We start from the raw sequence: 14326 nt of genomic DNA, 5'->3' as shown, positions 1-14326 counted from the left end.
CAATGTGGGGTATGCAACTTTTGAAAGGCCTCAGTGGTCAACTACTTTGAGCTCATCTTCGAAATGAACATGACACGTAAAATGACTTTTATGAATCTCTTCCTTCGTTTTATTGTTCAGTAACGGATTGTTAACTTTTTTCATCAACAATTCAGAAAGTTCAGGCCCAGGTTTTGAATGAGGAAAATCATGACGATTACTCTGCAAATCATTACAGTTTGGCACAAACAATCAAACACGCAAATAACGAAATGAATGAATTGAGATACTAAAGTCAACTGATTTCGACGACAGACGCATTCCAATTTATAGGTACCTGTATGTACACATTGTTTGTTTTTGTCGTCAGTCAGAGCGGATGATGACAGGATTAATAATTATTTGATATTTGATTCACGATATTGACGTTTGACAGTCGGATAGTAGGTGATCTGTTTTACCCAGAAAAACAGATCTTTAACAACAGCGCCATACTGGATTCGTTAACAGAACTGAAACCAAGTTCTGTAGGGGTCCATTCGAAAGTTTATTCTATATATAGGTGAGTAAGGTAACGTAATACTACCTTTTCGGAAGATGAGGAAGTATAAAGCCAAAATCTTTCTTTCTCATAATGTTTGTTATTGAAATATCCGAAGAGAGTAAATTTGCCGTTTATGTCGTGAATTATTCAGAGTACCATGGTATCATCAATGAAAATGGTTAGTTTTCCAGATATTCTGGATGTTTCACGTCAATTTTTGGTCGAGTGTCTATAACAAATACCTTTTTCTTGTAAGAATGAAGTAGGTACGGCCCTGGACACGTTATCTGGATGCCCTGCCGTTCATGTTCAGTTAAGTTAATGGGGTACAGAAATGAGTATTATCAATTTTCATATGTCCGCCACACACCGGTCGCATTTGGTGTGGTCCGTTTTTTATGGGGCAAATAGAAAAAGAATGGATACTGCTAATTTGTGGAATGCCGATAAAACTGCCAGGGATGAATATTCCACGGGTTCATTCAGTGCAAATGGGAACAATTTCAGTGAAAGTTTGCCTAGACAGGGTTGTTGAAAACTTATGTTCTCTGTGGCGTCACAGAAGTTCTTTTCTTTCATGTGAAAACTCAAAGAAAGCAAAATCATGGCTTGGAAAAGCATTTCATTCTATGTTTGGTATGGGACTACATACAGGAAACACTTTGTTGTTTTTCACTGGAGAGTTCACGAAACAACAACAAGTATTTTGCTATACAACAGTTTCCTCAGGTTTCCTCAACTGATTTACTTTATATAGGCCAAACGGAACGCACTTCCTCCCAAGGAAAGGAAGAACATAGAAAAGTAGTTTCTTGGTTGCAAAGACCAATTTCACATTTGCAATCCATTTTTTTGGGAGGAGAATTAATTCAAGCACGACTATGATGTATTATATTTGTAAGAGAAAGGTTTGGAATTCAATCTTTTGGAATGCTAACTAACCGATAAATTCGAAAATTCGGAAAATTTCCTGAATAACTGAATAAAATGGAAATCGTAGTCTCTGTTGAATCTGTTTTCCAATGTGGAGATCGGTAATTAGTTAGTTGCATGTCTATTTAATGAGTTGGTGAATTTTTTTCATGATTAAGAAATGGCCTGACCCGTTACTTGATGAAAATTAATGATGCTTGCCATGATAATAATTATAAAAGTTTCACAAACACTTTAATTTCTATTAGCTTCCTTGGTAGAAATGAATATTACAAACTAGGCTACAATTATTATATATAACAATAGTAGGTACCTAACTTGATTGATTGATAGAGAAAGTGATACCAGGTGAAATTTGTGAACTAATCTCACTCTCAGTTCTTGTACATCAAGTAACCGTGTTACGAATCACACGTTGAAAGGTAAAACCTCCTTAGTCCTTAGCTCACACAAGTTTCTCAATTTCTGAGAGTTGTCGTGTTCGAATGGGGGCGACAGCTGATTAACAGAAAAACAGATTTTGAAAACAGATTTTAACATATTTTAACAGACCATTCTTAACAATATTTCATGAATCCAAAACTTCAGGTTTCGAACTTTGAAACGGTCAAAATTCAATGCAATATTTGACCCCCCATTTGCTTCCTTGGGGTGGAAATTCCTAATTTCTTTTCTTGGTGCTCATTCACGCTATACAAAAAACCTACCTGCATATTTCAAAATTATAGGTCCATTGCTTCGGTTGTACGTTAATATAAGAGTGACAGTCAATAAATAGGTACCCACTTAGACGATACCTGTTGTTTCACCCGCGTTACCGTGGAAACCTACCTTAATTGTTATTCCAGGTCATGATCTATTTATAAACCAACTGACATTTGATTCCGTTGAGTTGAACAGGTGTGAAAAATTAAAATACGTGAGTACATAAATTACATTCATTTCTCCTCACAAACTTTACGCATTTATAATATTAGTAGGGGTAGAATTAGTAGGATCACCAATGAATTTCATTTTGAATCTTTAGTATTTTTGCTGATGCTATTCAATAATATATAAGTGGGTACCTATTGATTGACTGAGATTCTCATATTAACGTATAGTCGAAGGTTCTGAATTTAGAATCTTGAAATATGCAGGTTGGTTCTTTGTATAGCGTGAATGAGCATCAAGAAAGGGAATCAGGAATGTCCATCTCCAAGCGAGGGGGAAAAGTTGTATTGAATTTCGTCAGTTTTGAAATTGGAAACGTGAAGTTTTGCTTGAAACGGTCTGTCATGAAACTTAATGTGACAAACCAAATTCTACGCGGACGAAGCCGCGGGTATATCATAATCGGATAATTCACAAAATAGACGTGTTGTTAGAATATCAACATATGACTTACAGGGTAGAAGAATATAGTAGGTAAGTAGGTAGGTCTGAAGTGAGTAGCTCTATTCGATCCTCCACCGCAACCCATAAGGGTTTATTGTGGCTTTCACCTATTCACAATCGGCGAAGTAAACCCAGCTTCTTAACGAAGCCGGTTAGTTTGTATGGTGAGTGGCCTTTCAGGTCAGATGGTGAGAGTACGGAGCTGCCAAACTCAAAGAACCTGATTCGGTACCCAGCGGGGCAGGCACAAAGTATATGCTCTGCAATTCCATCATTTTCCAGACAGAGACGACACACACTGCCTTCCGACAGTCCAAGTCTCTGCATGTGATGATTCAAATGACAGTGATTCAAATGACAGTCCAACAACTGTTTGGAATCAAGCTTCGAAGGGTGGATAAACGCCTTGGAGTGAGTCAATCCAGGAAGATTCTGCCAGAAGTCTATAACTCTTCTTGCCATCCAGGTGTCAAGTGTTTGTTTGGCAAAACCCAAAGCGATGCCAATGACAGGTTCTGGTCCAATGCAGCCGCTTGCAGCACCCCCCTTTGCAAGAGAGTCAGCAGCTCCATTGCCTTCCAGGCCAGTATGGCCAGGAATCCAGACCAGAGACAATCTGTTCAGTCTTCCTATCGAAAAGAGTCTTTTTGGCAGTTTACTACCAATTTAGACGTTGATCGGTGGGAGCCGAGAGCTTCCAACGTCGCTTGACTGTCCGAGAATATTTTTATTGACTTGTGAGTGAGGTTGGATTCATCCAATCTCTCCGCACACAATTCAATAACGTAAATTTCCGCTTGAAATACAGTTGCATAAGTTCTTAAGCAGGTAGATAACCCTGTCCTGGGTCTGCGACTGAAAACACCTGCACCAGAACCGGAAGGTGTTTTTAATCCATCTGTGAACCAACAACTATATGCTCATAATATTTTCTTCTCCCGCAGGATCCAGTCTAGTCTACTCGGCAATAGTACTTTATAAGGCAGTTCGTAGTTGACAGTTGAAGGCATACAGTCAGAGGTCATTTCCAGAGTGCTGTGACTTCCAATGTCAACCAACAGTCTGTTGCACTTTGCATTGAATTGATTTGTGCAATTGGCAATGTGCACAAGTCTGTATGCAGTCCATCTAGACTTTCTTTATAGAAAAATGTGAAGAGGAGGTAGATCTAGAAGGATCTCCATGGCCGCTGACGGTCTGGTACTAATGGCACCACTGATAGCCAGACACGCCTGTCTCTGTGAGCCAGAGAGCTTCGCTTGGGCCGTTTTCTGTAAAGCCTTCGGCCACCAAGCAATTGCACCATACGTAATCATTGGTCTGGCAATCATCACATAAATCCAATGGATTTGCTTGGGACCTAAACCCCAAGTTTTACCACGAATCCTTCGACATGTCCATAGAGACAGTCTGGCTTTGTGTAAAACTTTTTTCAAGTGAGCGTTCCAGGTGAGTCTTTTATTAAGGACAATGCCAAGATATTTCACCTCCGTTCCATCCGGAATGACCACACCATTGAGGGAAAGTGGCGTTATATCGTCCAATTTCTTCATCTTGGTGAAGGGGATTAACACAGTTTTGCTGGGGTTGACAGACATCTGCTCCTTCAGGCACCAACTGTGAACAAAGTCCAACGCGCTTTGGAGGATATTACAAGCTACCCTTCCCGACATGGACCTTGCCAGGATGACACGGTCATCTGCATAAGCTTGCAGATCAACGTTTCTTCTGTCGAGGGCATCAAGCAGACTATCCACCAGGGGCGACCACAGAAGGGGAGATAGTACCCCACCTTGAGGGCAGCTCCTGGTGCAGTTCTGTTTACTAGCATGGCATAGATCCAGCCAGTTACGGTCGATTCTATACCCTTTCTAGCCAGAGACAATCCTATAGATTTAGGTAGTGCATTGTCAAATGCTCCTTCAATATCATGAAATACAACAAACGCAATCTCCTTGTTGTCAAGGGATTGGGAGATTTTCTCAACGAGGTTGTTCAATGCTGAATCTGTCGATTTGCCGGTTTGATAAGCATATAGGTGGTTATTCAGTGGGGATTCATACATATAATGCTACCCTCCTGATATGTCCGTCCAGTATCCTCTCAAGTCCTTTCAGCAGGAAGGATGTAAGGCTGATTGGTCGTACCGATTTGGGGTATGGGTCACTCCGGCCCTCTCCAGGTATATATACCACCCTTGCTGCCAACCAACTGGGTGGTAGTTCCAGAGTAGTTCTATACAATTTTGTGAGAATCGGTAAATTTATTTCCAGTCCGTTTTGAAGAAGAGCTGGAAATATACCATTCTCTCCGGGAAATTTGAAGGGCTGAAAAGATTTGATAGCCCATCCAACTGGCGGTGCTGTGATGACCTTTTTTGCGACGTCCCAGTCGTTCTTTTTTGGGCGTTTAGCACCCTCGAAGATGGGCGGTCTATTATTATCAAGAATATAGTAACAAAAATATCAAAAACAGGAATATCATAGTACAAATAATATAAAATAATAATAAGAAATGGAAGTATCAACATGAGAGTAACAAACATCAAATAGTATATTATACAACGATCATGTAATGAAGACACGAGCATTAACCGGGATACGAAACGAGCCGAAGGCGAGTTTTGTATGGTATATGCGAGTGTATTAATAACCATTACATGAGAGTTGCATACGCTATTTTTTCTAAACTCGATAAATAATGAAAAACTATAAATATTATATTTGTATTGAACACATTTATAGTAATTAACTCATATTTAAAAAAAACACAAACTTATTGGTATTATCATGGATATATGAAAACTATAAAGATTTTAATTATATTTATATTGAATATAACAACTGTAATTAATCTGATCTTTTAAAAATATTGGAGTCGATTGTATTCCTTCTAAATCGCTGTTTTCAGACATTTTGATAATATAGGTAGGTAATATGAAAACTGATTTTGACAAATAAAGCAATTAGTTACTTAGGTTAGAATCTAGGACAAACAAAGGAACAGGATTCTTGATTGAAAAATTATGGGTTTCTATTGGTTGATAATCTGTATCGTTACGAAAAATCTGTATCATAATGGATATCATTATGAAACGGATTATGGTCATATAAGTGTATTGTTAGAGTACGGGTGTAGAAAAAGATATTTATTTGTATCGCATATAACTTCATTGAATAATTGGGTTATGATAATTTTCTTGTTAGAATAGAACAAAGTACAGTGGTAAGTAAAAATTATAAGAGATAAGTCAAAAATATACAAAATAGGTGTAACTCCATTCAATTATAGTGCTATCATATTTAAAATACAAATTTCAAAAGCACATTTCTCAATTATTGTAATAATTGACACACCATTGAAAAATAAAACTGGAAATATGATAACAAGCAACAAAGAAGAAGCCAACATATTTAATAATTTTTACACCAATCTCGGTATCAATATGTCAGAAAAAATTCCCAAAATGAATTCAGCCAGACACTCCTTAGCAAGAAATGATTCAACCATATATTTAGAACCTGCAACAAAAAATGAAATCATTATTCAGATATCTAAACTGAAAAATAATTGTTCTTCAGGTCCAGACAAACTCTCAGTCAAAACCATAAAATACATTCATGAATTTATCCTATCCCCACTAGTACACATAATTAATCTATGCTTATCAAGTGGAAAAATTCCACAGAAATAGAAAGAGTCTCATCACTCCAATTTTCAAATCAGGTGACCGTCGTGAACCAAGTAATTATAGACCAATATCTGTTATAAACAACTTAGCAAAAATATTTGAACAGGTGGTAAAAAAAAGACTTGGATTTTTTTTCACAAACATAATGTCATCACTGATAGGCAATATGGTTTTGTGCAGAACTCAAACACTGAGAATGCTGTAGTGGATTTCCTGGAGGAGACAGTCGGGGCCTTGGACAAATCGATGAAATGCGTTGCAGTATTCCTCGACCTTGCCAAGGCCTTCGACACAGTTTCTCACGAAATTTTACTCAATAAGCTGCACCATTACGGTATACGTGGTCTGTCGGCTGACCTTATGACTGATTACTTAACAAGTAGAGTACAACAGGTAAAAGTTGGACAAGAAATAAGTAACGTTTCAAAAATAAAAATCGGTGTACCACAGGGGACAGTATTAGGACCGATACTGTTCCTTGTGTACACGAATGATATTACAAGAATTAATGGATTTAAAGGACACTATTTTTGTTATGCAGATGATACAGCTCTGATCTTCACAGGAGAAACTTGGGAGGAAGTAAAAGAAACTACTGAGACTGACTTGCAAAAAATACACGACTGGCTAAACTTAAACAAACTCACCCTGAATATTGAAAAAACAAAATTTCTCACATTTACGCCAACAGTCACTACCCAACCAAAAAATATTCTGATACAATTACACATCACAAACTGTCATAAGATCGATTGCACATGTTCCATAGTAAAAAAAGTGGAAAAAATCGAATATTTAGGAGTAGTCTTAGATCAATGCACGCGCTGGTCAGTACACATCACAAATGTTAATAACCGTTTAAGAGTCTTGATGCAGAGTTTTTATATCCTGAGAGACGTACTTACCAGAAGTACCTTTTACTTTACAATTCCCTAGCTGAATCTGTAATGACCTACTGTATTACAGCATGGGGTGGGGCCTTCAATACTACACTTGATTCTCTACAAAAAACACAAAATATTCTTCTAAGAATTATTCTGAAAAAAAATAAACACTATTCCACTGACATGCTATACCAAGAATCACAGGTCTTGAATATAAAACTGTTATTTACTCACCAGTGTTTAAAAAGAATGTACATCAGACACGAAACATCTAACCAGAGAAAAACTGGAATAACCAGATCCACCAGTCATTTGAATCTCAGTATACAACTTTTCAGAAAATCTTTAACGCAAAGATCTTTCTTTTTCTTCGGCCCTAAATTCTTCAACTGCATTCCGATTGAATTGGAATGTATTCGAAAACTAGAACAATTCAAAAAAGAAACAAAGAAACATATTCTACAATTTTCAAACAAATTTTATAATATAATGAATAATAACTTAAGATGAACCTTCCCTTTGAAAACTATCTGTTCTCCTCTGTAACTGACCCTGCTTGAAACGGTTTGGAATCCTCACCATTTGCAACTTATATTATATAATTATTTGTTATTTTTTAAAAAAAGTAAAAATTCATTGAATCTATCATATTAATTTTTCTACCAAATTTGTTCTCTACTCACTGCTTAGTTATAATCATAACATGTACACTTTTTTAGAAAGTCTATAGATCTAGTACATGGCAGAACAGATAAACATATCTAGGTCAAGTTACTGGATCTGAGACTTTTGAAAAACACGATATGTTACATGTAAATATATAAACTGTACTTCAATATATCAATATCAATATATCAATATCAATTACATTTTTACGTTAATAACGATCATTACATAATCGTTGCCTAATATACATTTTTTTTTTTTCATTCACGTTTCTCCTTCGTATCTAAACCATACAATCTGAAATGATCGATTTCGAATTAGTGATAATTGCATCCCGTTCGTATCATCATTATCATCAGTACAATATTGATGATTCTATTTTCGTAGAAAAATAGAGTAAAGCCTGTGATGTTTTGCTTTCATTCAAAAGCATATCATTCCATTAATCATCATTTGATCTCATGAATTTGAAACATTTCCAGATACAAACAGATTTGACAGAAAACGTGTGGCTTCTACAAAACAAAATACAACCTGCGCCAATCTGATAAATACATTATTCAAATGCATGGACTTTTGAAGTGAGGTTATTTCCCGAAATGGCTTCTTTACACGGAACACATTATTACGACTTGAACAAAAGTTGATATAAACCTCAATATGAATGGGTAAATGGGAGGCAAGCTTTCAGGGAATTTGTAAGGTTTTTACTGTTTGTTTCGATAAACACAATGAATGAGTGTTGTTGACAAAGTTGGGAAATCAATTGTTTAAATGGATGTGGGGGAGTTTGACTCAGGAATTATTTATACGAAGTATGTTTGTAGAGTTTTTCACTGCGTTGAAATCCTTAAAGTGCTCTGCACTTTAAGGATTTAAGGGCCCATGAGGAAATGATGGTTTTGGTTGGAATTAAATCGCTGTAGATTATTTTGGAAAAACCGTTATAGGAGGATCATTCCACAAAATTGCCGTTCTTCGAACTCTTTATTCTTCACTAGAGACCCACCACGACTCTGCACGGGTATAATGCTGGTAATATAAATTCAAATTTTGTTATATAGACGCGCCTTTTTACCTCGCGGATTATTTGATAATCTTTTCTTATTACACATCTACAACATAAAACGAACCTACATGGAAAATTCCAGCCTCCGAAAATATGACGGTACGGATAAAAAGTGATGAAAAGGTGATTTTCATATGTGAAGGTGCCCCTATGGAGGGCGCCCCTGTTGAAATATTTGAAAATACTTCCTTAGTGATATTAATAATATTAATAATAACAATAATAATCCAACGATATCGACAACGATATAACTTACCGGATAATATCAGAAGTTGCCTCGGTACCAAAGCCATAAGAAATATTTTGAACTTTCTGAAAGCAACAGAACTTTTTAACAAAATATAAACAGATATCGTATACTACAAAATGGCTAATGACCTCAGCAGTCGATGTCAGAATAATAATAAAAAAAAAAATGATAATCTGTCAAGATGGTTGTTCTGATTATTGGAGTCCTTGGTGAAATGATGTCCTCTCTACTCTCGAATCTCAAAATCATACCGGCTTGCCGCACTAAAGCAGAAATCTTTGCCGCACAGATGCAGTAGGCTGTCATTCTCGGCTCACTGCGCTTGCTCAGGGCACATTATTCTCGGACCCAATGATCACTTACCCCACGGTGTGGGGAGTGGTCATTGGTTGACAATGCTGGCGCACCCTCCCGAATGTATCGAGGCTTCTGGGGATATGGCCTGCCCAGCGCATACTACGGTGAAAAAAAAATCTTAAACTTTATGTCTTTGGAGAGAAGGATCTCCATCAGTCCTTGAGGGTGGTGGAAGAGTACACGCATGCTATCGGTATGAAATTCAGGATAGACAAATGTGCAATGGTCCATCTCAAAAGAGGACGATGCGGTGACTATGGAGAGGTTGTACAGCTCGTAGATGGGAGCATTGAACACCATCTGGATGCCGTAGAGACGAATACTCACCTCGGGGTGGAACAACGTCACTCACAAGAGGTAACAGCAGTGAAAAACTCTCTTCGCGGCAAGTATCAGCACAAACTTCGACAGATCTGGTCATCGGAACTGTCGGGGAAGAACAAAGTTGCCGCAACAAATATGCTTGCCGTTCCAATCTTTACTCTACTCGTAAGACTCGGGAGGAGCTGTATAATCTCGACGTAAAGACCCGAAAAATGATGCATCTGTATAGGAGTTTACATCCCAAATCCTCCGTTCCACGGTTGCACTTCCCCCGACAACAGGGAGACCGTAGACTTTTGAGTTTGGAGTGTCTACATGACAGAATGATACTGGATAAAGCCTGTAAAGTCGTCAGGAGTTTGAATCCCCTTCTCTGCATGGTCCGTGACCATGAGAGAGCATGAATTGGAGTATTTCTCCTTAGGGCAGCTGCCCGAGCAGCTGTTGAACTCGGTATAGTTTTCGACACTGAACGAGATGACCACAACTCTGTCACCAAATTAGAACCTGTTCAGCAAAAAGCTCAGATAAAAGCCTCAGAGATCACCTCACTTCTGCGGAAACACAAGGATAAGCCAATGCATGGGGTCTTCTCCAATAACATTGGAGACCTTAGCTTATCAAAGAGCCTGACGTTCGCTTTTCTTAGGTCGGGTGGGCTGAAGTCGGAAACTGAGGGGTTCATCATGGCTTGCCAGGATGGTGTCTTCAACACCTCAGTCTAGCGCAGTTGCGTGATGGGTATAGAGGTTCCTGACACAAGGTGCAGGGCCTGCCGCGAGGCGCTCGAGACCCTAATACACTTGCTATCAGCATGTTCAGGTATTAATACTACAAAGAAGGTCTGCTCTGAGCTTTATATAGCATCAAGAGTTGCTGAGGTGTGTACAGTATTTTGGTTTGGAACAGTTTCATTCAGTTTTTGAGAAGTGTCAATTCAACCCCCAATAAACTTATCGACGAAGAGAGCGGAATAGTCAATCCTGATATTATTATATCCGGTTTGGCGACATTTATCTACAATGATAACTCTCAGTTATCACCCGAAGACGATTGTGGCTAGTAACAATCGAAACGTCGTGACATAACTTGGTTTGGAATCTTCCAATTTTTATTTTTCCTTTTTTGTTAATGATATTTTTTTAAATTTGTTTAATTTTCAGCTATTATTATTAATTTGATTTTTACATTTTTAATTGTTGCTTGTATGTTATTTCTTTGTAATTTCAGTATTTTGTTAATTATAATTGTTATTTTTGGGTAATCTTTTTGATTTTTCTTCGGGGATTTGAAATCAATTCATATTATATTGGACAATAGAAGTCCGAACTGATGAAATAGTCCCTCAGGGGTCAGTTCTGGGACCACTTCTTTTCACCATTGTTATTAACGACCTTCCTACACAAATGAAGGCTCACATAACTGTGTATGTTGACGACACTACGAATACAATAGAAAACAGTGATATTGTCGAATTGAAGACTGGAGTAATTGGAGTTGTTGAAGAATGTGTCCTCGTGTTCACGTTATTCATTAAAACTCAATATAGATGAGACAATGGCAGTGAATTTCTATCTACGACGCCTGATTCCCAATACGATACACAATAAATTAGATATCAAACTGTCTGGGAACGTGACATTTTTTGGATCGCAGATAGATAGTCAGCTTACCTGAGAAGATCACATAGGCAGTGTCTGTGAAAAACTCAATAAATCTCAGGTTTTCTTGCTCTCGATCAAGATGTTGGTTTAAGTAACATTGTTTGTTAGAAATTCCCCTTCAAGATGTCTGGCGAACATGTTCAATATTTTGGTATCAGCTGGGTGGTTATAACGGCCACAAAAACAACAACCTTCCATTGGATAACACACCAATACCCTGAATTCGTTATCGACTAGCTGCAACAATCCAGTGTACACCAGCCTATCCGATACTGATGAATTACATTCCGTTTGTCGTTCTCTGGATGGACGGAGCTCATCCGGTAGCGCGTATCATTCAAATTCAGAATTTACATTTTAATTCGGTCAAACAAGCCTCTTTTGTTTCTTGCCTGACGGATCGTTGGTAGAACGCTATTCCATGATCGATTGCTCGGAATGGCATTGCCGTCGAATGGTGGTGACGGGTTTCCACGAAAGATAGTTTTGAAAATTGAATCTGAGTTTGCAGCCACAATTTTATCAGTGCTGGGTGTCGAATTGGAGATCATGAACGACTTACTGACGATAGCTCCGGACATTCGCATAACATGACAGTTTCATCCTCCTGTTCACACATAATGCATAGAGGTGTTTTCACTAGCCCCATATTGTGGAGGTGTTTCCTTAGTTGACAGTGGCCAGTCAGAAATCCTACTGTTAGGCGTAGATTTTTCATGGTCATCGCCAGATATTTCTTCGTCGCCAGCTTCTCAAGGTCGCCCTGGGTGATTCTGGCAAGATTGCATCCTTTGATTTCATCCCACCCCTTTAGGGATTGAGCATGGGTGTGACGTTTGGCTAGTTCCGTAATTGTCGAAGTCATCAGGTCGTAGGTGCCACTAAGTCCTAAAATTCTCAGTACAGCCGCTTCCTTGGATAAAGAGTCGGCAATGCAATTACCTTTACTCCTGTCGTGCCCTTTAACGCACCTCAGGAAAATGTTATTATCTTCAGATCCTGAGCCTTATTTGGTTTCGAGCCGTCTGTATATATACATATTGCATTTGTAGCATCTGTTCTGTTTCATTTGTATTTTGTAGGGTTCATTAAACATAAACCTGGGTTGAATTGCATCACTGGTTGCCCGCAGCAAAGGTTGCGCAGTAAGCGCTTCTTGCTACAGGCTCAGCCTCAATTGACCCATTCCTACTTCGAGGTTTACACCAGCCATGCGTCATTAACGCAACCTCCTTAACGTACAGGTCCAGAGGGGTCAGACCAGTAATTGATTCCATTGCCGCAATTGGTGTTGTTCTCATGGCTCCTGTGATGTTTAAACAAGTCAATCGCTGTAATTGATATAATTTTTGGATGGCCGTTGCTTGTAGAACTTTCGGTCCCCATGCAATGGTTTCGTACGTTAATATAGGTCTTATTATTGCAGTGTGGATCCAGGTGACCACACGAGGTGAAAGACCCCATGCGCGTCCCACTGTCCTCTGATATTGCTCATAAGCCGAATATGCTTTTTTGCGCTACTCTGTAGGTGAGAGTACTATGTTAGCTTATTGTACTTATAATACGGGAGCCCAAGCGGGGATTTCGGGATTTACTAAAGCACGGCAGATCGATATACAGGGGGATACCTTGTACCCGGTTGAAAACCTTCACCAAATATGAGCCACATATATAAAACCGCCTGTGAGGGATGAAGGATCAGATTAGTAAAAAAATATTGATCATCAGAAATCCTCGAGCGCGTCAGATTAAGGTAGGGTGAGTTAATCACCTGCTGAAAAGTATATATTCCAGTAATCTGACAATTTGACAGTAGCGTAAAAAAAGAGGAGGGCAGCAAAGTTGTAAAAAAATAACGTTATTTCGACATTCTCGAACGTAGCTGATATTTTTTATTTTGAAGGAAATAATTCAAGGATAAAGAAAAATATATAATCTGAAGATTTCCACAAGCCGAAATAACAAAAATTCGTCGATATAGTTTAATACGTGCAGCTGTATGATATTTATATTCCCCTCTCCGAGGGGAACATAAACTCTTCAAGTTTCTATTCCTCTATTCTCTATTCACTTTTTCTCTATCTATTACTCTCTCACTCCGTCCCCACTCTGAATTCTGTTGCCATGACGCCATCACAGCTGATCACAGAGACTCGTTCTTGATGAAGATGTAGATGATGATTAATTACAGTGATACCTTATTATTTTATAGTAATAACAGATTCAATATCAATGCAACTTTCTCGTTTATGGAAATACCCAATGAGGATATCTTTGAAGCTATCAATAAAATAAAATCAAATGCTTTCGGTATCGATAATATCAATATTAAAATGATTCCATTTAGTATTCCACATTGCATAGATGAAGTAAAACAAATTTTTGATGAGTCTCTGAGGCAAGGCATTTTTCCTGATCTCTGGAAAATTGCTAATATTTTACACACTTCCAAAATACCTATATCCACCTGTTTCAACGAGTTACGTCAGCAGAGGGGATACAGGGCTTCTATGGCGTATTCCCTAGGGGACGTAATTACGGTAGTGGGTGGGAAAGAGACGTGTGCGACGTGATCGACGCACAGAAGG

General features: G+C 38.3%; 1 protein-coding gene and 1 long non-coding RNA gene across 2 annotated transcripts in view; both read right to left on the bottom strand.

Moving 5' to 3' along the window:
• Positions 1-14326, bottom strand: part of LOC111509829 (protein turtle homolog A) — a 203242-nt gene that overhangs the window by 152151 nt on the left and 36765 nt on the right. The gene's annotated exons all lie outside the window — the stretch shown is intronic.
• LOC141485080 (uncharacterized) lies at positions 5620-8019 on the bottom strand. The gene is made up of 3 exons (XR_012467003.1): positions 7643-8019; positions 7430-7525; positions 5620-6354 (listed from the first exon to the last, which is right to left on the bottom strand). It is a non-coding gene; the product is annotated as an uncharacterized lncRNA (long non-coding RNA).

The sequence above is a fragment of the Leptinotarsa decemlineata genome, unplaced genomic scaffold, assembly GCF_025532065.1.
Source record: "Leptinotarsa decemlineata unplaced genomic scaffold, Ldec_3_MD MMD2_tig00026307_RagTag_RagTag, whole genome shotgun sequence".
In the NCBI taxonomy this organism is placed as follows: domain Eukaryota; kingdom Metazoa; phylum Arthropoda; class Insecta; order Coleoptera; family Chrysomelidae; genus Leptinotarsa; species Leptinotarsa decemlineata.
This window is presented reverse-complemented; position numbering and strand designations above follow the sequence as displayed.